The sequence below is a fragment of the Ictidomys tridecemlineatus genome, chromosome 10 (genome assembly GCF_052094955.1).
Source record: "Ictidomys tridecemlineatus isolate mIctTri1 chromosome 10, mIctTri1.hap1, whole genome shotgun sequence".
Taxonomy (NCBI): Eukaryota; Metazoa; Chordata; class Mammalia; order Rodentia; family Sciuridae; genus Ictidomys; species Ictidomys tridecemlineatus.
The window spans coordinates 142,746,695-142,771,819 of NC_135486.1; the positions used below are offsets into that span (position 1 = coordinate 142,746,695).

At 56.3% G+C, this 25,125-nt stretch overlaps 1 long non-coding RNA gene across 1 annotated transcript; it reads left to right on the forward strand.

Annotated features, from left to right (window-relative positions):
• Window positions 1-393: 393 nt before the first annotated feature.
• On the forward strand, window positions 394-6,858 carry LOC120887414 (uncharacterized). Its single transcript, XR_013427143.1, has 3 exons — window positions 394-1,182; window positions 1,670-2,184; window positions 5,478-6,858. It is a non-coding gene; the product is annotated as an uncharacterized LOC120887414 (long non-coding RNA).
• Window positions 6,859-25,125: the final 18,267 nt, after the last annotated feature.

The window sequence follows — 25,125 nt, forward strand, 5'->3', positions numbered from 1 at the left end:
GGTGGTGATGGTGATGGGGATGATGATGGTGGTGGTGGTGGTGATGGGGATGATGATGATGGTGGTGATGGTGATGGTGGTGGTGGTGGTGGTGGTGATGGTGGTGGTATTGATGATGGTGGTGATGATGGTGGTGTTGATGATGGTGGTGGTGATGGTGGTGGTAATGGTGGTGGTGTTGATGTGATGGTGATGGTGGTGATGGTGGTGGGGATGATGATGGTAGTGGTGGTGATGGTGGTGGTAATGGTGGTGGTGTTGATGTGATGGTGGTGGTGGTGGTGATGGTGGTGGGGATGATGATGGTGGTGGTGATGGTGATGGGGATGATGATGGTGGTGGTGGTGGTGATGGGGATGATGATGGTAGTGGTGTTGATGATGGTGGTGATGGTGGTGGTGTTGATGTGGTGGTGATGGTGGTGGTGTTGATGTGATGGTGATGGTGGTGGTGATGGTGGTAGGGATGATGATAGTGGTGGTGATGGTGATGGGGATGATGATGGTGGTGGTGATGGTGATGGGGATGATATGATGACTCTTGTGGACATTAGGAGGGGGTTCTCGGCATGAGAAGTGGATGAGGAGGGCTCTCAAGAGAGAGCACGGCCCGCTGTGCTGTGGCTGCTGAGCTTTCCTGGGGCTGCTCTGCACCTTCCATCCTGTGATCTTCCTTGCCCATCCTCAGCCGGTCAGACGCCACCTTCGCCCCTGTCTTGGGACTCTGTAATAAGCCAGTGGCTCCTGGTGGAAAGGGAGCCTTTGCACAGCACAGAGGTTCTGGGCTGGAAGCGGCCGTGTGAGCCTGGCTTAATTCTCCACTGCATTAATATTAATAGGAGACAGTCGGCTGCGGGTGCAGATGCGGGGGCGGCGCCCGGGAACAAAGGCGACTGGGAGTTCAGCAGGATGGTGGGGGCGGGGACCTGCAGGAGGCTGCGCTTCCTCACACCGACCCCAACTTACCCCTCCCTGCCACGGGGGCTGCTCGGGCGTGTCTCAGCCTGAACCCCACCATCCAGTGCACGGCCCCGAGGAGGAGTAACTGTCAGAACGCAGCTTGGGATCTCCTAGTGACAGGCAGGCGCTCACCCCCTCCTGGACGGCCATCGTCGCCCGGCTGTGAGCTTTGTCACTGTGACAGGAACAGCAGCCGTGCCCTCATGGGCTGCGAGCCCTCGGGGTGAGTGGGCACCTCCCGGTTGTGCAGGGCGGTGTGAGGAGGGGAGGCCCACCTAGTCTAGAAGCTGCCCGCTCAGAGGGAAGGCCAGCCGACTCCCCCTGGCTGGCTCCCCCTCCGAGCCCCGGGGGGTTCAAGCGCATCACTGGGGCACAGGCGCCCAGACTGTGGGGTGAGGTCGATCCAAGCATCTGTGGAGAAGGCTGTCCCCCTGTGGGAGGCAGCGAGGGGCTGGGGACAAGGCCTTGGCACAAGATGACTGAGGCTGTGGCACGTCCTGTGTGGCCCAACGTCTCTGAGGTAGGTACTGGCACTGACGTCTTTATCTTGGCTTCCCAGTCACCACGTGCAGAAGTGTCTGCAGATTTTTTATCTTGCAGTTCTGAAGGCCAAGGTCTGAAGGGCTCCTGAAGGGCTAGAGTCAAGGTGTGGGCAGGGCTGGACCCCGCTGGGGACTCTGGGGGACAGTCTGTTTGCTTCTTTTTTCCAGCATCTAGAGGCCTCCTGCAGCCTTGGCTGCAAAGGTCCGTCTCCAAAGCCATCCGGGTAGCATTTTCGAGTCCTTCTCCAGCGCTGACCTCCTGCTTCATCTCCCACCTCCTTCTCTCGACTCTCCGGCCTCCCCTTCCCCTTGTGAGGACCCAGGACTCGATAGGGTCACTTGGATAATCCAGGATAATGCCCCAGTCGCGGATCCTCAATCTAATCCCATCTGCGAACTTCTCATTGTTGCGTCAATGGACAGAGTCACAGGTTCTGGGGACGAGGACCTGGGCGTGTTGGCAGGGGCATGATTTTCTCTACCCCATCGTTTTACAGGCAGGGAAACCCAGGTCCAGAGAATGCAAGAGAGTTGCTCAGAGCTTTGATAGCTCGGAGGTGGTAGGGGCCGGGATAGGAGCCCAGGCCGACTCCTGCCCGGTGATGGCGACACCCCTCATCCCGGAACGCTGTGCTTCAGGAATGACTCCCCCCTCGCTGGGATCTGGCCGCGGGTGGGACCAGGTGAGTGGATGGATGCTCTCCAACTTGGAGGTACGGTGGAATCGCGGTTTGTTTGGAGAACGTTTACGGAGGCGCGGGAGTGTGCCTCCCAGACACACACCTTGGTGTGCAACTGACAGGACCCCGGCAGAGTTCATGTTCTGGAATCCAGCCCCAGGCCACAGACAAATCAACAAGCAAACGCTAGTCTGTGGGAGGGATGGGTCCTGGGGGGCAGCCTGGGGAGCTGCCCGGCTCAGCTGGTCCCTTTAGCAGTGCCCTCGCTGCCTGGCAGGGACCCCGGGCCAGCTCAGCTCAGCTCTCCCAGGACGGATGGCTCTGCAGCGGCAGGGTCTTCTCTGGCTGGTGACCAGGCTCCCATTCCTCGCTGGCAGGGCTGGAAGCTGCCATGGGTCACGGCTGTCACCAGCTGGCGTCAGAGAACACTGGGCTTTGCCGAGGCCACTCTCTCTGGGAGAGAAAGGAGGACATTTCCAGAGGTGCTCCCGGCTCTCCACAGGCCAAGGGCCACGTCCCCAGAAGCCAGCTCAGAGCCTGGCACGTCAGCACTTTTGACTTGGCAAATGTCAAGAGAGAGACCCCAGGAAGTGGACGCTTTCCCGGCTGAGGATGCCCTGGGTCCGACCAGAGGCACAGGGTCTGGTCCTTTCTCAGAAGACTCTCAGGGCAGGGCCTGGGCTTTGGGGTCAAAGAGGCTCGAGTTTGAACCTTGGCTCCACTGTAGGCAGGGTGTCCTCCTCAGCCTCTCTGAGCCTCGTCTTGTAGTGCAGGAGGGGACTGTCCATCTCCTGGAATGTGGGGCAAGTGCTGCCGAGTACAGTGGCGAGTCAGAGGAGCTGTGGTCTAGTGCGGGAGACAGACAGAAGCCAGGGAATGAGCACAGGAAGACGAGGAGTGCTTTGGGGACAGAGCACTGTGCTAGAGTCAAGGGGAACGGGAAGCTGCTCTGGAAAGAGTGGCCAGGGAGGTCCGTCTCGTGAAGAAGCTCCGAGGTGACACCCGGAGGGTGGGAAGGAGTCAGTCATGGATAGCACGAAAGGAGGGCATCATGTACCAAGGTCCTGGGGCTGGAAAGAGATGAGCTTGTCCTAGGGATGGATGAAAAGCCGTGAGTCAGGGACATGGGGTACAAGGTGAGGCAGAAGGAGGAAGTGGGGGGCAGTCACACTGCGACTCGTCCCTCACTGTAAGGATCTTAGATTTTATCCTAAGTGGGTTGAGTTCTAAGGTTTTAAGCATGATCCATGAATTTAAAGAGCACTCTGGCTGCTGGACCATGTGTGGGTGGGAGGGGGCAGGGGCGAGTGGGGAGCAGGTCCTCCAGTCCAGGGGAGGACAGGAGGTGACCAGGGCCAAGTTGGAGGTGGTGGACATGGACGGCCAGGTCCAAGCTCCAGATGGGACAACCTAGACGCAGCGTCCAGGGGCCCGGTGGCTCTGGGCGCCCCTCTCTTTCAGGAGCGGTTGCTGTGAACTTGATGATATAGGAGGCAAGGCTGCCGGAGCCTAGACTCTCACAGGAGGGGGTTGGCACCAGGGAAAACAGCGACGAAACCATTTTGCACACAAACACCATGAGTAGGAGTCGTCCTGGGAAGGAGACACAGCGGGAGGAGCCAGGGGGCTCTCTGGGGCGCGGGCTTTTACACTGAGCCTGCAGGAGGAGGAACGCACTTCACAGTGAAAACATTTTCTTTTTTCCTGGCGAGAGCCACTGGAGTGTTCTAGGAGAGGGACGGCAGCGGGGGAGCGCGGTGCCCGCGGCCCGTGGGGCTGAGCAAGGCGTTGAGTTTTGAGTCCAAGAGCAAGGAGAAGCCCTGGGCAGAGTTCTCAGCAGGGGAGGGTCGCTGTGTTGGGATCCAAAGGCCCCGTGTGCGGTGCTGGGCGAGAGGCGCGTTCCCGTCGGGGCTCCTGGTGGACGCCTGTGGATGTTCAGGACGGTGCGGCCACAGCCCGGAGGAGTGCCAGGCCCACGGGGCTGCACGGGGTGGCCGACTCACCCCGACCCCAGGGCTGCTCAGGAGAGCACACCCTGGTCACCTGCAGGCTGGCCGGGCCGTGGAGGAGTGTCCAGCAGGGTGGTTGAGTGGGCTCTTCTGCCCCTGCCTGCGGGGACACCCCTTCCCATTCTATTTTGGCTCCCTGGGGCGGCCATTCGCAGTGACTAACGTTGCTAATTCTGATCAAGCGGTTTCGAATGCATCCTTGGCCATATCCGAGACCTGCTGGGGAAAAGGAGAAGACATCGGTGGTGATTGCTATGATGGTTTCCGGAAAACAAAAAAAGACATTCAAGTTGGTCCCCGTTCAAACGGATGCTCATGGCACCGCCTCCTTTTAAAAACACCGCATCTTGTTCTATTCAATAGCGCTCCAAGATGGGGCCCCCAAGGGCTGGCTGCTGGTCCCAGGTGCTGGAAACTCGCGTGGAGGCTGGGAAGGCACATCCCAAGATGTCACCTCTTTCCCCGCCAGTTCAATGGTCTTGGAGCCTTAACAGTTAACACTGAAAAGCCCATTTCCAAGAGTTTAAGCTCAGGAAGCCAAATATTGGCAAAAGAATCAAGCCTACCCAAACCATGTGATTTTTCCCCCTATTTATATTCATGTTCTTTATTTTTTTACTTCATACAAAGCCAACTCATTTTAAAAATTAAATTAATAAACTTTATTCAGGAAGCATTCTATCAGTCCTATAAATAGAAAGCAATATCACAAAGATGAAACAAATACTAAGTGCAAAAATAAATAGAATGTTTTAGAAAACATTGGAGAGCTTATTTTTCACTCCCTGGGTTTGTTCATATTACTGTATGGCGAAATGTGCATAAAAATGGGTAAGCGATTAAGATGCAATTAAATACAGATTTGCAAGTCTTTGACCATTATATAAATATGAAAAAGCGGAGAAGTGAATTGCCAATTGAAAAATAGAAGCTTACGGGTAACTACAACAAGAACAAAGTGAGTGCAAGGTATTAGCAGTGGAATTAGGTTCTCCAGTGGACACATTTGCGGAGGGAAGCTCTGGGCCAGGCTCGGGCTTTCTAAGTTCAAAGAGCTCAGGAAGGGTTACAGAGGACTCAGAGACACCCTCACCCCGTGGAGATGTCTCCTTGGCATTGATTGGAAGGGTTGACAAGGAATAGAAGGGGCGATGGCTTCCGTAATACTGGGGGCATCTCAATCATTTTGTGTACCACCTTTCCGTTTCCCAAGCTTTGGAAAACCCTGATGTGATCCAGGAAGACAGGGTTTTTAGAATTCTCTCCCTTTCTCCCATTTTCCTCCAGGGATTGGACATTGTCTTAAAGCCCCATTGGTCTGCAGTTCCTGGGGTTCTCTCCCGACGGCAGGCCCAGCATTGCAGGCAGGTCGCGTGCGACAATTCGTCACCCTGGTGAGGGTCCACGTTCAAACTTCCAAGGATGGTTTCTACCGACCGTTTCCTTTTCACCACTGAAAACTGGAGAAACCTTAAGTTGACCGTGATGAGTGGGGGACCATCTGCATGGAGGAAGCTCTTCCTCAAGATGCGGTGCATTTCCCTTTTATGGGGAATTTTAATTCATGAATGACACAGCGGTTGGTGAGCACGGGCTGGGACGGGCCCTGGGGAGATGAGACCTTGTCTTCTCCCGGGTCCTCCTCCTCCTCGGTGGCCTTTCCCCCCAGGGTGAGGCTAGCCCCAGAGCAGGCTTTACACTCCTTGTCTCCCACACAGTTCTACTCCTGTGCCCTCTGAGCCAGGAGGGGACGCTGGCAGGGGACACTGGCAGCATCCAGTCTGCGGCACAACCTGGGGTAGAGGAGAACGTCTGCAGGGCCCAGTGCGGCTCTGGGCTCATGGTCTCATTCCCAGGACCCGGGAAGCACCGTTGGCATCACACACTCTGCAGGTGCCGCCAGCCCCCTGGATCTGCCGGTGCTCCCAGCTCCAGGCCTCTGTGCATGTTGGAGTCACGTCCAGGGAACTGTCCTGAGCTGCCGGGAGCCGCCTCCCCTGGGGGCTGATCTGTGGGATAGCACATAGTCAGTGATGGGCCCCCTAGGTACAAGCGTGGACCCTTGATCAAAGTCCGGGGAATCCCTGTGATTCAGGGAATGTGCCACAGTCAGGCCAAGGCCAGGTGGACCCGAGGCCAAGCCCCTGCTCAGCTCCTCCCCGGCCCCCCCAACCCTTCTCTTAAGGGCCCTCCCTCAAAACACCCAGCTGAGTTCTGCAGTGGTCACTCATCTCTGCTTCTGCAGAACTGGAACCGACTGCAGGCCCAGGGCTGGCGCTGGCCGGGGAGATCCAGATCAGGAAAGGGACGAGGACATACGGCCTCCTGTGAGTTCCTGAAGGGAAGAGAGAGCTGCATTCTCTAGGCATCAGGGAGAAGGAAGGGGACGAGGCTCTCGGGCATCCATCTCAGGACCGTCTGAGTTTGAATCCTGGTTGGCAATCTTCTGGCTAGGTGTCCTTGGGCCAGGACAACTTCTGTCCCTCTGTTTCCCCATCTGTAAATGGAGATAATATTCATGCTTTGTTTATAAGGTTAAGAGGATTAAATGAGATAAATCAAGAGCTTAGAGGGGTGCAGGACACTTGGGGAGCACTGTTTTATATCACTATGTCACTGCCACGTGAAAAATGCAGCTACAGAATGAAAGTGGCTCCTTTTTGGAAAACGGTCTTCTGTTTTGAGTCAAGGACCTTGCGTACGTTCATATTCTTTCATCCAGGAATTTCCAAACTTGGAATTTAGCCTTAGGGAATAATCTGAAATGTGGATAGGCTTTTATTCATCCACATCTCATGACAACAGTATTTCACCATAGGGGGAAAAAGGGAAGAAGGTCCAGCCTCAGGGCGGTGTTGGATCAGTATGTGCGTCACAGGGCTCCCTCCTGCCGGAGCGGGAGGCTCCAAACAATTCTGCTAAAATGACAGATGCACTAGGAGGAAAGCAGGATGCTCAGCTCGGTTTCCACAGCACAGACTGAGGACCTACTGTGTGGCCAGACCTCTGGCTGTGCGCTGAGGGAGGCAGTGGTGAAGTCACATCACAGAGTTCCCTTTCTCGGGGCCTTTCTTCATCCCTGGGGAGGCAGAGCACCTCCTCACCTGGAGGACCCCCGAGACATCACCGGGAGGCTGCCATTCCAGCCAAGCAAGAGTTAAAGGCAGGCAGGCAGGCAGTGTAGACAGGCAGGCAGTATAGACAGGCCAAAGTCAGGTCAGATGGGAGAATGGAGGCCAGTTTGGGTCCAGGAAGTTGGAGGCTCTTCCCCCACCTGCCCCTGCGCCAACCTGTTGCTAAGGTAACCTGTCCCAGGGATTGTCCCTCCCCACAGGGAGCTATAAAACCTGTTACTTACGTCTCCTGGTCTGCTTGCTGCCTGGATCACCCCATTTGGCCCTTCCCCTGCCCCTCTGCTTCTCCCCCTTTGGCCGACCCACCTGGGCCATCTCTTGGGCCTAGTCACATAAGCAGGAAGGAGAGAGAGGAGGGGAAGAGGGCAGAAGAACAAAGAAAGTCCAGGATGTTTAAAAAGGGCAGGGCATGCTCACTTCTTGGGATACCAGGATACCAGCCGCGGCCCCCTCTCCCTTCCCAGAAGAAGGCTGTGCTACGACTTTTATTTATTTTTTTTAAAGAGGGAGAGGGAGAGGGAGAGGGAGAGGGAGAGGGAGAGAGAGAGAGAGAGAGAGAGAGAGAGAGAGAGAGAGAGAGAGAGAGAGAGAATCTTTAACATTTATTTTTTAGTTCTCGGCGGACACAACATCTTTGTTGGTATGTGGTGCTGAGGATCGAACCTGGGCCGCACGCACGCCAGGCGAGCGCGCTACCGCTTGAGCCACATCCCCAGCCCATGTGCTACGACTTTTAAATAAACCTGCCGTATATGCTTGCCTTGGCGCACTTATACATTCAAACTTCAACATGGGAGGAAGCAGGACTCCTCACCGACAACCCAGAACCCGGGTATCACCTGCGTCTGTCTCCTTGGGTTCAAGGTCACCAAAAGAAATCAGAGGAATTCTGGCAAAAAGAACCTTGGGAAATTTTATTAATTTTTTTTTGATCATCCATCCAGAGGGCCTGCACTCATGCAGTCCTACCTGGGCGGGTGTGTATGTGCGTGAACTTTTGACACAGATCCTATAAGCTCTGATACTGCGATGATGTCTCCAGGTGCCTCTGGTTCCACCCTCCTATCACCATGGTAACCCACAGACAGGAAGGGCAGGAGGGAAGGCTTTTGATCTCACCTTGCCTGGGGCTTTGCTGCATCCTTTGATATTCGGTGAGACCCACACCATCAGGAAGTCTGCCACTGTGGGTTGAATATCCCACATTACCTGGATTCTCCTCTTTTGTGGCTTCAGTGCCTATCACAGGGGGGTGAGGAAAAAAAGGAGCAATTCTAAAGTAATTAGCTGAAGGTCACAAGGAGCCATTCGACCAGTAGACACACAGCATATTTTCCCAAGATGGCTGCGGCATATCTGCTGCCCAATTGCTGTGCTAGACCTTTGCCACCTTCATCAGTGGGTGGAGTCTCTGCTTTCCCTGGGAATCTGGTGACCACCTTGAGTAGCTGAGCTCAGGGGAAGGGTTGGTATGTGACTTTCAAGGCTAGGTCATAAAAGTGCCACACACACCTGCCTTGTGCTGGGTCTTGGAATCCAGCCACCATGCTGTGAGGAAGCCCAAGCATGTTCTGGGAGGCCCATGTGAAGAGGGGTTGGGGGCTGCGGCTGGTAGTCCTAGCCAAGGTCCCAGATGACAGCAGGACTTGCCAGCCTAGTGGTTATGGCAATCTAACTGCCCCAGTGAGGACTACATGGGATATAGCGAGCTGCTTCCACTGAGCCCTGCCCCAGTTACAGAGCTGTGAGTTAAATAAATCATTGCTTTGAGCCATAGAGTCTCGGAAGGATGTGCGACTTGGCACAAGATAAGCAAAACAAACCCCTGTCCAACGAGGACATTTTGCCTTGAGGAGGGAGAAGGTTCACCGATTTTTGAGCCCTCTGCATGCTCTTCTAGTTCTAAGATCAGACCTTATGGTTCTGAGTAGCTCTCAACGACGACATCTAAACAGACATCTACACAGAACGAGTGCAGCTGAGAAGTGAGCGAGGGCAGCACTGGGATCTGGGTGGCCGCAGAGGAAGCTGGGTGTCTGTGAAGAGTCAGAGGCAGGCCTAGAGAAGCAGGAGATGGGGATGAACAGGTCCGTCGGCCGTGTCCTGGACAACCCAGGGGGTGCCCACATGGGGGAGCCCACGGCTGGTCCCCAGTGGCACAGTAGACTCTAGTGGGACTGGTCCCTGATTCTGCTGTCCCTGACCACAGTGTGGAAGGCTGTGTGCAGGTTTTCAGTTTCAGCATAAGCTGCTTTGGATGGCCGCCTCCTAGAAGGCCCTAGGGGCTGAGTGCGAGAAGTCGCATTACCAGAGGGAATGGCTTTTCCTTGTGGCTCCACAGAAATTCCAGAGGCAGCTTGGCAAGGAAATAGGATCTTTTAAAGCCAGCCCTGAGGAAGTTAGAGACCTTTCCGTCTCAACTCTGTCTCAGGGGGCGGAAAGCTTTGGTCAGGGAGAGAAGGCCCAGCAGGACAGAAGGCAGGAAGCAGGACCCTGCAGGTTTGGCCAGGCTGTGCTAATCAGAGATGCCAGCCTCCGCCCTCAGCACCTGCCTGGCCGGGGGCGGTCATCAGCATTTACCGCCAGTACAAGGAGATGTGAGATGCAGAAGATCGAGGGTTCAGGAGTTGGCGCTTAATTTCCAAAGGCGCCTGTTTCAGGAGCTCTGGGCTCAGAGGCCGGCTTCCTCCTAGGTGGAACAGGGGTCATTTGGCTTTCCCCAGTCTCTGTGTCCTCATTTCAGGTGGACATGGATGCCCAGGCTTAGGCTTAGGGAGAACCCTGTGGAATGAGGAACGACTCATCTGACCCCTCCACGAACGTGTCTTTTCAGATTTTGGGACGTTTAGAGTTGGGGGAGACGCCATCTCGAGTTCATGAGAGAGGCCCCCTGGAGAGGCTCAGGGAGGAGCACTGAGCTGGGTTGTTTAGCAGAGGCCAGCCACGCCAAGTGGCGCTAAGATGTCCCCAGGCCGTGGGGTCCCCAGGGCACTGGCCCCAGGGGAAATCTGTGCCTGAGGTCACTCTATCAGATACTTAGTGGAATTCTGTGGTCTTGGAAATGGAAAGCAATCCTTTCTGCACAGAAATGGGGTGCCATGCCCAGCTCATGCCCTGAACCGGGAGGACAGCCCCTCTCCTGAGAGTAGGAAGCAGGACAGAAAAGCCTCCTTTAGCCTCCAAGGGGCTCTGCTGTCACTGAGGAATGGAGGGAGGGAGGACTGTGGGAGGGAGCGAATGAAGGAACGCACTCGGGGGGCTCCGGAGTGGACCTGCCCATCGTGTGACCCGGTTGGGGACGCCCCACGGTCCCCTCACTCGAGGGCTTCCGAAGCTGTCCTAAGAGGCCGTGTTGCAGGATCTGCTCTTAGTGCAACACAAACAGCCCAGGCCACCCAGTTACACAAACCCGCGTCCCAGTCTGTCACCCAGGGCTTGGTAATCCCGGGGACCCTGGCTGAACACCAGTTTCCTTGTTTGTAAGACGACGGCAGGACCTCTGTCCCAGGACCACACAGACACCAGGAGGTGACGCTGGCAGAGCACCTTGGCCTGTCTCCTGTCCCGACTATGGTGACCATGGGACCCTTCCCTTCAGCCAGTTGCTCCCTCTTCTGGCCCCTATAAGGAGAGGCCTGGCCTGGGGCAGGGGTAGAAGGGGGGGGTGGGGGGTGGGCTCGGTGGCCTCAGAGGCTGGGTTCCACCTGCTCTCTCCCCATTCTTCTTGGCCAGCTGCAATTTTTGCTTCTTAAAAAAGAATCGATACCCCATTAGCTAACATCCGTCAGAGCTGCCTCTCGCAGGCCGCTGGCCGGGACTTGCAGTGACTGCAGGGCAGAAGCAGCCCCCTCTGAGGCCCAGGCTGCTGAGCGAGCTGGCGAGCTGGAGCTGGCAGGGATGTTTAGTCCCAGGGCTCCTCTGACGGATCTCTTGCCCGCAACAAAGAAACAGCTGCAGAATGAAAACTTTGAAGGAATTCATTCATCCAACAGCCATCGATCGGTTTCTCCTCTGAAGGAGAGTGGACTGGTGCAAACAGGCAGGGGTTGGGACCCTGGGCCGTCCCCGCCCTGCTGAGTAGCTGCTGTGTCCGTGTCTGGCATGCAGAGGAACCAGCTGCAGAGGGGCTGAGAATGGAAGTGCATTTTGATGACGGGCCAGGTGCGTCACCTCTCTGAACCTCCGTTATTCGTGCCCTCAATGGGCATAGCGATGGTCCCTGCCCCCAAATCTCCTTGTCAGGAGATGCTGCGAGGGACGTGCAGGTCTGGCTTCTCTATAAGCAGTGGCCTTGACGGTGCTGGGGATCTGAGATCTGCCCTGATGGGCAGCGGGGAGCTATTCCCATCTGGAATTGTATCAAGGCTTGCCTCACCGCTCCTGTGGCCAGTGATTCAATTGTTTCTTCTCTTCCCTAATTAGATCCATTTGCTTTCTCTTTCTTTTGTTACATAAGCTGAGATATTAGATTCGTAGGCTGTGAAGGCTGAATTCTCTTCTAATTATAAGAAAAATAGCTTTCTCCTTCTTCCATTAGTCCTAGTGGAAATGAGTTGCATAAATCTCCCAGCTTTGGGGTGAATCTCTAGGCCCTCAGCAGCCCTGGTGAACGCACGCTTGGCCGGGAAGCTGGTGTGTGTCCCCTGGCTGGGTGGAGGCTGGCGTGGGGACCTGGAGCTGGGTAGACTGGGCTTGAATCTGGTTATGACGTGGACCTGAGGCAGGCCCCCAACTTCCTGGCGTCGGTTTGATCTTCTGCAAAATGGGCCCAGGACCCTCACTGAGTGGCATGGAATGGAGTTTCCTGCTGTTCCTAGATATCAGCACCTGGACGTGGCGCCTCCCCATACGACAGCTGCTTCTCTTCTTGGCCCAGCTGTCACTGGGAGCTCCTGTTGTGCCCACCACGGGGGAGAAGGGCCCCACTCTCCTGGCCAGGTAGATGTGTCTGCAGAGTCTGCTGTAGGATGGCCAGGAGGAGGCCACGCGGCTCTGCGTCACTGTTTCCTCTGCCTCCTCCCACGAGGGGTTTCCATGGATCCACGGGGTGGTGATTTTTGGATTGGACTCTCGTCTGTGGACTTCCTCCCTGGACTGTGGGGTCATCCCATGAGCAAACTTCTCCACACCTCGCGGTCATCTCAGAAGAGAAGCCAGACCTTCAAGGACACGTCTGAGGCAGGCTCTGTGGAGGCCCCTGACCAGACACAGAGAGGAGAAGCGGCTTCGTTGCAGCGTCGATGGAGGGTGGGCGACAGTGCTGCAGATAAGGACAGTCCCCGTCCCACTGTCACCTGCCAGCCCTCAGCCTTGCCACTTACCCTGTCCTCCTGTGAAGTCCTGTGGGGAATCCAGGCCCCGTCCCCATTCTGTGGATCTGGAAACCGAGGCAGGGGAGGGAGGGAGAGCCCAGGAGGCACCTGGGGGAGAGTGACATGTTGGTTGGCAGCCCCGAGTCTGCAATGTGGCATCTGCGTTCTCTGCAGCAGGAGCCTTTAGTGTCACAGGCCCCAGCCATCGCTGGCTGGATGGCTGACTCCTTCCTCCCTCCCTCCCTTCCTCCTTATCCCGCAGTGGCTTCCTGACCGTGGCCAGCAAGCCCTCCTCCTCAGCCAGGGCTCTAGGCAGAGGGGGGCAGGGGGCACCCAGCCCCAAGTCTCTCCTTTGGTGATTGTTATGGTTTAAAAGATGGGAGGTGACCCCACAAAGTCCACGTGAGGCAAGGCGAGAAGGTTTGGGGGGGAAGTCATTAGGTCATAGCTTTAACCTGATGGTGAATCAATCCCTGCGGGGCTCACCTTGCGCTTGCGGCAGGTCTTGCGAGGCGCCCTCAGGCTCCATGGCCGTCAGCTGGGCACGTTCCTCTCTGACTCTGAGGCTGAACCCACTTCCAAGCCCATAGCTTTACCCTGATCGTGAATTAATCCCTGCTGGGAGTGGCTGAGTGGTACCTGGAGGCAGGGGGGCTGTGGCTCACTGGAGGCGTGGCTCGCTGGGGGCGTGGCTCGCTGAAGGCGCGGCTCACTAGGGCGTGACTCGCCGGGGCGTGGCTCACTGGAGGCGTGACTCACCGGGGCGTGGCTCACTGGAGGCGTGGCTCGCTGGGGGCGTGGCTCATTGGGGCGTGGCTCGCTGGGGGCGTGGCTCGATGGGGGCGTGGCTCGCTGGGGGCGTGGCTCGCTGAAGGCGTGGCTCATAGGGGGCGTGACTCACTGGGGCGTGGCCCATCGGGGGCGTGGCTCACTGGGGGCGTGGCTCACTGGGGGTCTATATATTTGTTCCTGGCGCGAGGAGTCTGTCTCTGCTTCCTGCTCCTCCTGTGAGCTGCTGCCCTCGGCCACACTCCTCCGCCATGATGTCCTGCCTCCCCTCGAGGCCCGAGGAATGGAGCTGGCTGTGTGTGGGGAGACCTCTGAAACCCAACAGTGACCTCAGGGAAGGAGCGGGTGGTGCCTCTGGAACTCCACAGCAGCCCCTTTCTGGGCTCCAGCTCCAAGGAGCAGCCCACCCAAGCCTCAGGCCACTTGTACTGCTGCGCTGGCTGGCATGGTGGCCTGCCCTCGGCTGTGCGGGTGGGTAAGGCCAAGTGGCGGGGGAGAGGAGGGCAGAGGTGAGGGCAGAAGGATGATTAAGGGGAGCAGGGGGGCGAGAGGGAGAAGCAGAGAGAGCGTCCCTGCTCCTGGTGGTTTTTTGGGAGAAGGCCTGTCCCGAGGTGCCCAGCTGGGCAGGGCAGACCCTGGGCAGAGTCTCAGCCGCACACCTGGTCTGCTGGCTGGGCTACTGGCGAGGGCACCTGGTCATTGCTATTCTGTCAGGAGACCAGATGCTGCAGCCGCTCGTGGAAAGGAACCCTTCAGGTTTGACAAATTGGCTGCAGGCAGGGCTCAAAGCCACCGGCCAGGCCCCCTGCAGCCCTGGGCCTGGTGTTGGCTGCAGGACAGAAGCAACCTCCTGTGTGTGGTTCTTGGGTTGCAAAACTAGGACCGTGGCAGGCAGGGCCGAGCAGCGGGCACCATCATGAGCCACCCTATCCAAGCCTGGCTGATCGTTCCCCGTGGGCCTCGTGGGGGGAAATGGGATCTGGATGACGCACGAGCCTGGGGTGGGGGTGTGCTCTGGCAGCACCTGTGCCCGGTGCCTTAAGGATGCAGCTTCCTGGGTTAGAAGCTGGTTCAGTGCCATGGGAAGAAAGAGCAGGATGGAGTGTCAGGCAGACCCTGGGCGTGGGTCTCTGGTATAGGCCAGCTGCAGCTGGGGCTGGAGACAGCTGGGGGCTCAGTGGTGCACGCAGCCTCTTCCCTCTGTGTAGGGCCTCAGCCTGCAGGCCTGGGCTTCTCTTAGCTCAGACGAGTATTTGCTTTGTGTTGCTGCTGTAACAAATTACCACACATTTAGCAAAGCTTTTGTAAAGAGGCCTATTTTATTATGTCAGTTTTGGAGGCCAGAAGTGCAGGTTCAGCGGGGTTCACGGTTTCCCTCGAGTCAAGTCTTGCAAGGCGCCATCAGGCTCCATGGCCGTCAGCTGGGCATGTTCCTCTCTGACTCTGAGGCTGAATCCACTTCCCAGCCCAGTAAGTTGCTGGCTGAAGCCGGTGTCCTGTATGGGGCTGATCTCTGCTCCTGGAGGCTGTCCACAGTCTTGTGTCCCATCCAGCAACGAGGGGCGGAGTCTCTCTGGTGCTTTGAATATCTGCTTGTCTCAGTGTCTCCAGAAAGGGGAGATGCTCTCAGAGCTCACGTGATAAACTGGGCTCACCCTGTGGTCCAGGATAATTGACAGACTTTAAGTCCCTAACCTTCATCCCACCTGTGAATCCAAAGCAGTTTTCTTCCTGGGCTCCTTCAGTGTGTAGAATTTAGGGTCTTTCTAGGAAGAAAGATGGCCCCCACCTGCCTTCTCCAGCCATAAAGAGGTTAAGAATCACGTGTACTAGGATCATCTAGTTTAACAGCTGGTGTTTGAGCAGCCAAAGCAATGAATCTCTCAGGGTGGAATTGTTCCAGGGTCGGGAGCGGTAGGGCGCCTCTTTGGTTGGCCCTGCACAGACCGTGTCTCCCTGACCGCTTTGTCATGCGGCTTCACGTGCAGCTACTGATTTTATTATTCCAAAGTGGGAAAACAAAGTCAGAGATTCATGTAGGAGCATAAAGAGTCCAGATTTACGACTCCCTAAAACTTTTCTAGAGTGAGAAAGAAAAATAGAAATAATAAAAAAAAAAAAAACCAGCATGCTCAATTAAATGGACCCAAGGACAGATTCATAGAGTACCTTGTCACCAAGAGATGGGGCAGACTGGCGTTGGCTGGAGAATGCTAACGGGATACAGAAAAGGGGAAGGGATCTTCTTCTGCTTTTCTTGGGGGTAGTCCAATCTCCATCTTTAGGAACCCCAAAGGTCCTGGTTTCCTAGCAACACCAGGTGGCCCACCATCACAGGGGTCCCATGTTTGGGGAATGGGATTCTTCTGCCTTTTCTGAGTGCTTTTCTCCTCCTCCTCCTCCTCCCTTCTTTCTGTCTTTGGTTTGTTAAGCCCCGACCACTGCTTGGAGTGGTGGTTAGCAGTCTTACCAACGTGACCTCCAGCTGGTGACTTGCCAGCAGTGTGGCTCTGGGGAGATAACCGCGTCCCTGAGATGGAGTGCCTTCTGCTCAAGGCACATATCTAGAGACCTCAAAACTGCACCTCTGAAGCCATCATCCTGGTGCTGGGAGCTGCAGTCCATCTAGATAAACCTTAGTTCTCCTTTCTCGTTTAAAAAAAAAACATCGTTTTGTGATGCGTCTAATTAATAAAAGTGCATTTCAGTGATGGTGACAGGATGAACAAAGAGTTCCGGCTCCTTTGTGCTTCAAGGTGGGCACCTGATATTGCAGCTTCCTGTTTTTAAGGGCTGAGATGGGATCTTGATCTTTGTTTTAAGGTGTGGAGTAGGCAGGGGTCGTTTTTGAAATGCAAATGCGCATTGTGTTTCCATGACAAAGATATCTCAAGGAAATAGAAAATCACAGAACTTGAGAGCCAGACCGCCCTTGCAAAGGAAATAACTCTATTTTCTAAGTGCAGATTGGGACAGAAGGTCAGAAAGGTACAAGTGTTCTTAGGGGGACAGCACGACAAAGCTGCGTCACCTAGACTTTGAGGTGCTTTCTTTCACTCTTACGTGTCTGGAACCAGAATGCTTTCTGGAGTTTCCCTGAAAGTCGGGAGGAAATGCTATTATCCCCAAGGTGCACCTCCCAGGCAGGGCGTCCTGAAATCGAGGCGGTGTGGTTTTGAAATGAGAGCTGGAACCGCTGGACTCGGAGATGCCCCAAATGGACCACGTCCCCTCTGCACTGTGGAGAGGTCGAAGGTGACATGACCCTCTGCCTGTCCCTGGTGTGGCAGAGGATGTGGGTGTCCTTCTCTCCCTCCCTGCACCTCTCCTCTGCCCTGGTTTGTCGACCCTGAGGTCTGCCTGAGGCTCAGCAGCCTGGTCCTCAGCTCAAGGGGAAACGAGCATATCTTGCCCCTCCTCCCAGGCTCCCCAGGGGTGCTGAGCGGTTTGCACACAAGTGTCTTCTTTGTACCTTGATAAACCCCCCCCCCCCCCCCCCCCCCCCGCTTCTCCTGGGCGTCTCTTCCTGCCCCCTCACTGATCCTCCTGGGACCCCTTCCCAAATAGTCCTCACCTCAGAGGCTGCTCCTGGGGTCCCATCCCCAGACAGCAGGCTGCCTGTGACCTCATGGTGGCATCTGCACTCTGGGGACGGGCACTATGGGGATTTCCTCCCTTAGGGTCTTGTCAAAATTGAGCAGCGGTCAGTTCTGGGGCATTGAAAGGGGACCGTGTTTAAATAAGCCCAGGTTGCCTCTTGGCACTGTGTGGGTTTGGGCCCTCTCCCAGCCCTGCTGAGCCTCGGCCTCCTCATCGGTAGAACGGGAGGAGTGACCTCCCCCTCACAGGGCCAGAGCAGAAAGACCGCGTCCTGCAGGCAGAAGCACCGGGCAGGGCTGTTCTTGTGAGGCGCGTGGCCCAGGAGAAGCCAGATGTTGGAAACAGCTTGTTCAGAGCCCCAAGCAGCTGCGGCTCAGCCGAGTGCCCTTGGTTCAGTCACTTACCCGCTCGGAACTGTTGGGTGCACACTCCTGAGAGCCTGGGAGGGCCTGCAGCGAGGTCGGCAGACTCGAAGGAACGTGGGAGTGGAGGAGACGGAGGGGGAGCCGTCCTCGTCCCTGCTCCAGTTTTAGGAGAGCATCTGACCAGAGTGACCTGGCTGTCAAGTATGGTCCAGTGGCACACCTGAAGTCCACCTGTGCAGCAAGCCCATCCCACGCGTGCCCCTGTCGAAGGTGCAGGGAGGCTCCCTTTCACCGCGGCCTGCAGACCGTTTGCTTGGGGTGTTGGCAGCCCAGGGCCTGAGCAGAGGCTATTCCTCATTTTCCAAATGGTGCATCGGCTGGAGTCCCCAGGACGGATGAAAGCTGGAAAAGGAGCCCCAGGTGCGGCAATTCCAGGGTGAGGAGCCGGGGTTTCCCATCGGGTCTCCAGGCCAGGTCCCTGGGGTGGGCATCTGCTCCACAGTCACCCAGGGACCCAGGCGCCTCTGCTTCGTGCCCTCAGCTCAGCAGCAGTGTGTGCACAGAGTGGGGGCTTTCCTTCACCTCTGCGGGTCCCCTTGGTTGGATTTAGTCCTAGGGTCACTCTGCTGCAAGGGTGGAGTCACGTTCTGGGGGCCGGTGAGGGCCCTGCTAAACTGGAGAGTCAGGAGAGCAAGAGGCCCCGGCTTCTGCAGCAGGGTGGCTCTGCCTTTCTGGGTGATGGTGAAGTTCACCCGAGATCCTGTCGGTAGAGCTGACTCATCCCAGGCCCTGGGTCATGGGGTTGTCACTTGTCATTATCGTCACTGCAGCAGGTGGGAGGCACTGGGTCCTGAGGTCAGTTGCAGTGGGCATATGGGACCGGGCTGGGTCCTCGAGGGCCCTTTCTTTCGCTGGGCTTGGGCTTCCTCACCACCTGGCCCCGAGGTGGGCTGACCTGCCCAGCCCTGGCACAGAGCCCACCTTAGCCAGCAAACCTGCCGTCAAGCCCCGGTTGGCAGGCGGGTGGGCTCCTGCTGGGCAACTCGAACTTGGCTGCGAGATGGCCCTCCGGAGGCCCAGGCGCGGCTCTTGGGACGCAGGGAGGCTCTTGGCGCTCGCCTGCTTTGGTGCAACCACCTGGACGGCATCTGTTCAATGGTGGCCGAGGGAGGGAGAAGGGGGCACCCAGAGGAAGAGGATACCAAGCAACGAATCCCCATCCTCCACTCCTTTCCTTGCCTCAGACCTGCTGTGTGACCCTGAGCACCTATCCACACCTCTCCGTCTTCTCCTTCACACTGAACCAGCTTTCTAGGATTCCAAAGTGGCCAACCAGTGGGTGTCCATCCACCTCAACGGATCTGGCCTTTTCCCCAAGTTTATTTGGGAGAGAAAGTTCGTATGAGTTTGATGTGGGACGTATTTCAGATTCAGGAAAGAGGCCCGAGTTCTTATTCGTTTTAGCAGAGATTTTTGAGCATCTAGTGTGTACGAGGCCAGTGCCCTGGGTTCAAGGAGCTCGTGGTTAGAGTGGCAGAAGGGAACAGGCAGGCCAGTGTTGGCTCGGAAGGTCTGACGTGGAGGTGGGGATGAGGATGTTGGGTCTGGTGGTTCCCCAGGCCTTTACAGTCTTACTATGTGCTGGGTTCTGTGCCAAGGGATTTATCAGCATGCCTCATAAGTGTTCCCTGTAGCCCTGGGAGGTGGGCACTGCCATCCATGACACCTTGTAGGTGAGAAAGCCAAGGCTCAGAGAGGTTAAGTAATTTCCCCCAAAGTCACACAGCTAGTAAGAGGCACAGTTAGGATCGGCATCTAGACCCACTGTCAGCAAAGTGAAGTCCCTCGGGCCATGGTTTATGGACTGATTTGGAAATAAAGTTTTATTGGAACAAACAGATCTACCCAATCATTTGTATCTTATCTGTAGCTGCTTTTATGCTACAGAGTTGATTAGAGGTAAATGACTGTATGGCCCATAAAGTTGAAAATATTTCCCATCTTGTCCTTTACAGAGGTTTGCCGAGTCCTGCTTTGGTGAAATCTGCTTTATTGCATTGAGTCATTTAGTTCTCACAATGACCTGATTATCGTGCCTCTTATACCTGATGAGGCACAGAGAGGCAAAGCTGCCTTCTGGAGGTCACACAGCAGAGTTGGTTCTGCCCTCTGGCTTGGTCCTTGGGTCGTGCTCTGACCACCCTGCGCACTGCCCTCCGGCCCCCTTCCAGACCCCTCCTCAATGCCCACATTCTTTGTGGCATGACAAAGGGAACCAGGCACTTGCTGAGTGATGTCCAAATATTTTCTGTGGCACCAGAAATGTGTGTGAGGAGGGAAAAAATCACTGGGACCAGAACCTTCAATATTTTTCTTGGCACATGACGGAGCTTTGTCAGCTGGCCCCAAACGGTCCCTGGCCGAGGCCATGGAGCCGGCTGGAGACCTCACGGTGCCGCGAGGGGTGGTGACAATGTGATCTGGGTGTGGACCTCATGCAGCCGAGAGGATGGGCAGGTGCCAAGTGCCCAACTGCCCGGCCAGGAGGGTCCACGTAGCCTCTGCATCTTGTGTCCTTGGGGTTGGACCAAGGAATGTCCCCTGCTCATCCCAGAATCTCCCACTCGCTGGCTGCTCTGGGTGCCAGGCCTGGGCGCGGGCTGGTCTTCCTCCCGGATCCCCTGGCCTGCGAGCCGAGACGGCGGCCTCTCCAGCTGTCCAGCTGCCGGTCAGGGGCTGAGGGGCGCTGCCAGCTTCCGACCCTCCAGGCTGCAGCATGTGGCCTCCACCAGAGGTCATGGCCGTCCCCGATCCTGAGGCTCCTGACCTGCCGGTCCACCCTGAGCTCCGGGCTCCCCAGGGCGCTGGCCCAGGCCGGCTCCCCTCCGTGCAGCGGCAGATGAAGGCAGAATCGCTGTGGCCACTCTGAGCGTGGGAAGGACTTGCCGTGTGCTCCGGGGTGACCTGGGAGGGCCAAGATGGGGCCCAGGACGGGGCTGGGGAGACGCCTAAGGAAAGCTGGGGTCTGCGGCGTCCCCACTCCTGTGCGGGAGGTCTGCGCCCCATGCAGCAGGGGCAGTGACTGACTGTGAGGGGGCTGACCTCCCCCCTGGATGGTCCCTGGTCACTGAGTGGGCTCCTGGGCGGCCGGGTTGGGCCTCTGAAACCCCGTCTGTCCGTCCGTCCGTCCGTCTGCAGGAGAGTCTTGCAGGAGATAAAAGGGCTGCCTCTTTTGAAGCGGGGCTGATACGTACATCCCTTAACGTGATCAAATTATGAATCATCAAAGGAGAACGGCGTCCGTGAGGGAGGGGCCGTGAGGGAGGGGGCTCGCGGGCCTGCTTCAGATGGGGCCGTTTATCAATCCACATGCCATTGTTCTCCAGGTACTTGGGGCTGGGGACATGATGGCCACACTTCCAGACGCGGAGACGGAACAAGCTGGAGTGGGATGAATGAGCTGATGGGGGAATCGCTGTGCACGGGGCTGCGCTTGCCAGGACCGCGTGGGCACTCGCTGTTCTGTGCCAGGCGGAATGGGGGGCTCCCCTGCCTGGGAGACTCTGGGTCACCCGCGGGATGTTGAATGTTCCCCCAGGAGCAGTGAATGGGACCTTATGTGGAAAAAGGGTCTTTGCAGATGTGATTAAGGATATTTTCCCTCCAGTGGTGGGGATGGATCCCAGGGCTTGGCACGTGCTGGGCAAGTGCTCAGCTTGCCACTGAGCTGCGTCCCCAGCCCTGAATTAAGGATCTTGAGATGACATCATCCTGGATCACTAGGGCGGCATCTAAATCCAATGATGGTGTCATTAAAGGAGACATGAGAGGAATGGCATGTGACACTGGTGGCAGAGACCACAGTGGCGTAGCCATAAGCAAGGGAACGCCTGCTGACACCTTTACTTCAGACTTCAGGACTCCCAACTGAGAGGATCAATCCGTGCTGTAATCCACCTGGTTTCTGGCAATTTGTTACAGCAGCTACAGGAAACTTGTACAGTACCCCATTTGGATGGTAGTTTATTCCTTTCCTATAAACCTACTTCCAGCTCTACCTGGGGTCAGGGTTTTTGACCTGTACAGGGGTAGGATGCCTGTTTAACTGTATAAGAAACCGAGAGGCATGTCCATCCATCACCTTCACTTTGCAGACGGGAAACCTGAAGTACAGACAGGTCTGGTAAAGTGCCTGGGGTCACACAGCTGGTAGGTGGCAGAGCCAGGATTTGAATCCAGGTGGTTCATGCTCATAACCACTTTAAAAGCGGTGGTGGGAGATTTTACAAAGTTGCCCCGACTTCTCACAGTTCCCTTTGCTCAGGCTTTTCCTATGGAGGATCCAGGTTCTCTTCCTCACCTCACCCCACCCTCCACGGGGGTGGGAACTCGTCTCTGTCCCATTTTCTGATCCCCTCTTCCCCGGGCGAGGGGTCTATCCACATAGATGTGAGGCCACAGACTTCCTCCCACTCTCCTAAGTGGTCATCCCGGCGGCTCAGCTGCAACTTCCTCTGTCCCTCCCTCCTCTACGGAGGCTTCCAGCCACCCCCGCGGGGGGCCACCTCCTTCGGGGCTCGCCACCCAGCCTGGAAGAGGAGCCCAGGGCCTGGAGCTGCGCAGAGCTCTGGCCCAGCCCTGGCTCAGGGGCCTTACAGCCGCAGCGTGCAGCTCTGACGTCATCCCGGGGACACTAAGGGCAAAACGGGGACATTCAGCTCTTGAAAACTCTGGCTGCAGCATGGGAAGGGGAGGTGAGGCCCAGGAGTGCGTGGGGCTTAGGAAAAGCTGACCCTGGGGGGGGGTGGGGGCGGGGGGAAGGAGGAGCGGAGGGGCAGGACCTGGCTTGATGGGGGTGGAAGGTGGGGTGTCGGGGTGACCTAGGAGCTGTGGTTCTGTTCAAAACGGGAGGAGGCCGGGGAGGGACCTGTCCTGGGGGGAAGGGCTGGTGGCTGTTTGGGCTCAGTTCTTCCCTCTAAAGACGGCCTTTAGGAAGTTGGGTGAGCTGGACCCGGGACGGCGAGGTTTTTCTCTAAAGAACTGTGAAGACTCTAGGCACCGTGGGCCACGTAGATGGCAGTGAGTCCTCGACTCTGCTGTCGCAGACGCTGTGGGTGACGGGCGAACGCAGGGTGAGCCTGTTCTCATGACAACCCGCAGCCCGGGCGGCAGAGGAAACCGCCCAGTGTCCTTTGACACATGGATACATAAAACAGGACGTGCCCCTCGTGTGGAGAGCTGCTCCTCTGTGACGGACCTCGGGGACACTGCTCTTGGGGGACAAAGCCAGGCTCAAAGCCATGGATGGTGGGTTCCACTTATGTGAAGTGTCCTGGGGGGGCAAATCCACGGGGGAGTAGACTGGGGGGGTGCTCCGGGGAGGGAGGCTGGCCGGGCTCCTGTGGGGGAGTGAAAGGGTGGGAATGAGGCAGGGGCCGTGGCTGCGGGCACCGAGTGTCCTGGAGCCACCGAGCTGCATACATTTCCTGAATCGCATCTCGGAGTCGGGATTGTCGGCCCCATGAGGCTGCTGAGCCCTCGCCGGCCGGGCAGGAGGGGGAGCCATTCTGCTACGGAGACACCTCAAGGGTCGGGCCTTTGGAAGAGCTGAACGTCTTCCAAGAAGATGGGGTTCCTCTGTGATCCAGGACATTCTCTGCAAGTCCACCAGCCAGGCCCCCCCAAAACATCAACATGGTGGGCGTTAGAAGAAGGTAGCGGCTGCTCTCGATGAGACAGGCGGACAGCTAAGGACAGGGGCCACCCTGGAGCAGATTCCGGACACAGAAGGCAGGTGGCTGGGGACATTTCAGGGACAGTCATGAAGATGTGAACAGACTGTGTAAGGACCGTAGATGACCTGACAGACTTCTTGGGTGGATCATTCATTGATCATTGTGCAGCAGATGACGTTGGAGAATGGATTTGTTCTTGGGAAATATCAGCTGAAGTATTTACAGATGAAATGTCACGACGCGGGCTGGGGATGTGGCTCAAGCGGTAGCGCGCTCGCCTGGCATGCGTGCGGCCCGGGTTCGATCCTCAGCACCACATACCAACAAAGATGTTGTGTCCGCCGAGAACTAAAGAATAAATATTAAAAAAAAAAAAAAAAAAAAAAGAAATGTCACGACGCTTGATTTTTAAATAATTCAATGAAAAAAACGGAGATAAGCAAATATGTCAAAGGGCTAACGATGGGAAAATCGACATGTTTTACTATTGTATTTTAACTTTTCAAGAGGAGGAAAAATTTTAAAATAAAGAGCTCTGAAACATTTCCCAGCTCGGTAGGGATGCAGCCAGATCTGCTCCGAGTAGTTCTCCCTGCTCCGACAGAAACCAGAAATTGGCAGTTTAAGTGTATTAATGAAGCTCCTGAGAGACCCTGGTTTTACTGAATGATTTCTTTGGAGCATGTCGTCGGTATGAACAAGGCTGTTAGGGAAAAAGATTTTCCCTGGGTTTCAGAGGCATTAGAAGACCACAGAAGCTCTTTGTACCATGGATTTCCTTCTCTGCTGGATGTTGGCCCAGTTGACCCTGCTTTCCCTGCCCTCCCTCCCTCCCAGGAGTCCCAGACCTGTGCTACCTCCCTCTTGTACCTGAGCAGTGATTCTAAGTGTCTAAATAGTGTTGGCAAATAAATAGCACACATGCCGAGGTCGCTGGTCCTCTACCCAGGGAAGACATCACCAGTCAACTCTCACAATGCTCTGTGCAGACATCACTAATCAATTGCAGAGAAAGTCAGTTGTCATCCTGGATGAGGTTTTTTTTCCCTCCTCCCTTCCAGTTCTCAGGCAAAGCGAGTGTTAATCTGAATAGCTCTAAACCTGGAACAAGAGGTGTCCCGGTCCTGTGGCAACTCGTGCCTCCCAGTGCCTACCAACGCTCTGGCACAGGATTTCAACTTGCCTAAACCCTTGTTGGGTGTCCCCAGAGCTCCTGTGATAGTGCAGGAATGTTCCAGAGGTGACACGATTGGACTGTGAGAGCCGAAACCTACTCCGCCCATCATCGCTTAATTGATTGAATCCCCTTAGGTGCTGTCCTACGGAGAATGCCTTACAGGTGGGATGGGTTTGGAGGAGTGGGGTCACTAGGGACCTTCCCAGGGGGCCCTTACCACCGCCCCCCGCTCCCTGACCCCACCTTGGGCTGAGCAGGTCTCTTCAGCTGGCCTCCCCCAGGCCCACAGCAATGGAAGGCACTAGACTGCCGGAACCGTGACCCCCCACTTCTCTTCCTCTCAGCTGCCCTTGTCAGGTATCTTGGTCTCGGCAATGAAAAGGCTTTCATCCTAAGCGCTCAGTGGGACCCTCGGGCGCTCCCACGTGCTTGGTGGGAAGCTGGCATCTCTCACGGGGCTGCTGATTGTGGATGGCCACCATCTTGTTTCACCCAGTTTTCTTTCCGATCTGTAGCTTCCATCGAGTGGGTTCAGCCAACTGCAGATGAAAAGTATTTGGGAAAGTAATTGCCCCTGAACTGAACGTGTACAGATTTTTTTTCTTGTGATTATGCCCTAAACGATAGGCCAACTGTTTACATGGTGTCAAGTTGTACTGGGTATCACGGGTCATCTGCAGATGATCCAGAGTGCATGGGGGATGTGCACGGGTCCTGTGCACAGACCACGCCATTTTCCATGAGGACTGAGCATCCTATCCTTGGTGTCCTGAAGCCAATTCCCTTGGTACCAAGGGGCGACTCTACTCACCCTTGGTGGGAA